We start from the raw sequence: 2,225 nt of genomic DNA, 5'->3' as shown, positions 1-2,225 counted from the left end.
GGTGCCCCTAAAGAACATTCTTAATGAAAGAAAAGAAAAGAAACAAACAAACAACAACCAAAAACAGACTAGAGGGAAATATGTATAATATGGGTAAGAAAAAAATAGTTGTTAACCAGAGGAAAAAAAAAGACTGAATCCTGGAAAAATGACACAAAACTGACAGATAAACACTAAAAGGTCTAAAATTTAATATACTACTTTGACATCTTTGAACCTCATGGGGCCCCAAATGTCTATCTGTAGCTTCTTCCCCTGTTTTCCCTTGAGAGCCCCCCCCCCCCCGTAGGAAAAGTCTCCTAACTGGCTAATTCCCATTTCAGCTGGACCAGATGCAGTCCACCTGGTCCTCACCCTACTGGCCTTCCCTTCCCCGCCAGCCCATGAAATTATTCAAACAAGTTAATTGCATCCTCTGGAAAGCCTGTCTCCCACAGGCCCCCTGCATGGCATTCAGTGTCTTCCTCTCTAAGACCATGAGCATATGTGAATAATAACCTGCTGAGAATCTCCTCTGCCCAGTGTCAGGTGTCATCTGTCTCATCCTATTTAGGACAGAGGATCCTCCCTCCCTCATTTCCCACTTTTCATACTGTACTCTTTGGAATGAAGTCACTGTAAATCAGTTCATACTTCAGTGTGAGTATACAGGTGATCAGAACCATTACTTCATTTGTAATTTGAGAAACATTTACTGGAACAGTAACAAGGTGGGATATATTAACCAACAGATTCACAAAATTATGAACAAATGATTGTAAACTGATGGCAATAGTTTGGCTGGGCGTATAAATTCGATGATTTTTTTTCTTGTGGTATCTCTAATTTGTCTTCTATTTATCTTGTAGAAACACTGACTTAGATGCACTGTTGATAACAAAAAGAAATGGATAGGGCTTAGAGGTCGACTAGTAAGACAATAGTTTGATGAATTTTGATAAAAACACCTGTATTTGATTCTTGTGAGTTGGCTCATTCATCATCATTTCCAAACTTCGTATATGTTTTCCTGTACTACAGAGGTTGGAAAGCTCAAAACTGTATTCGCTAAGTTCCGTTGATTACAAGCATAACTTAAGTCTGTGAATTAAATGTGCTCATGTGTGATTTGACTTGTATCTACATTAAGTGGGATAGAGGCAACATGAAGCACCATTAAAATATTTAATTTTTAGAACATTATTAGATTTAAAGAAACAATTGAGAAGATAGTACAAAGCTCCCACAATACCCTCATACTCAGTCTCTTACATTTGTAAGATGTTTCTTCTTCTTCTTCCTCCTCCCCTCCTCTTCCTCCTCCTCCTTCTTCTGCTCCTTTCCTCCCACTCCTCCTCTTCCTCCTTGTTGTTGTTGTTGTTGTTGTTGTTGTTGTTACTACTAAAGTCTATAGTTTACTGAGATTTCCTCAGTTTTCACAGAATGCCTTCTTTTTCAGGAACTGCCAAAGTTTCAGTGTTTAGTATTTAACAGCATGACTGACCAAGGTCCAAGATGTGGACTTAGCGTGTTCTAGAAACTGGGGACAGAATCACTCTATAGACTAACTATATAGTGTGTGGTAAGAAGAACTCACTCTTTAGAATAGAAAACCTATCTACACACAGTCATTGCTTGGTGTTCTGAAGTACAGAGTGAATTAGCCATCTTCAACTCTTTGGTGTGTCAGAGATCTTGTTTTCAGCCTCCAGCTCTTCCACCCCAGCCTGTGTCATGAGGTCTGCAATTTTTTTCTCCAGGTCGTCAATGCAACTGCTCATGTCATCAATTCTTCCAATGACCTGGTCAGACATGGTCTGAAATTTATCTTGCATCTGTTGCAGGAGTGTCTGCACCACTGAAGGAAGATCCTATAAGGTCTTGGGGTCATTCTCAGCCATATTCCCAGTTCCCAGCTTGACAGCAAATTCCAGAATGTCCTTTTCTGTTTTAGAATTTTGTTCAGGATCCCACTTTACATTTACTTGTCATTTTTCCTTGGGTTCATTCTTTCTCTTTTTCTTTATTTCCCTCTTCCTTCTTTTCTTTCTTTCTTTCATGTTATGTTAGTCACCATTAGTCATCATTAGTTTTTGATGTAGTGTTTCATGATTCATTGTTTGTGTATAACACCCAGTGCTCCATGCAATATGTGCCCTCCTTAATACCCAACACCAGGCTATCCCATCCCCCACCCACCCCCTCCCTTCTAAAACCTTCAGTTTGTTTCTCAGATAAATGGATGA

The 2,225-nt window shown here is 39.5% G+C and overlaps 1 pseudogene; it reads right to left on the bottom strand.

Moving 5' to 3' along the window:
- Positions 1-1,649: 1,649 nt before the first annotated feature.
- LOC132029113 (heat shock factor-binding protein 1-like) lies at positions 1,650-1,880 on the bottom strand (annotated as a pseudogene).
- Positions 1,881-2,225: the final 345 nt, after the last annotated feature.

This window comes from Mustela nigripes, chromosome 13 (assembly GCF_022355385.1).
Source record: "Mustela nigripes isolate SB6536 chromosome 13, MUSNIG.SB6536, whole genome shotgun sequence".
NCBI lineage: Eukaryota > Metazoa > Chordata > Mammalia > Carnivora > Mustelidae > Mustela > Mustela nigripes.
This window is presented reverse-complemented; position numbering and strand designations above follow the sequence as displayed.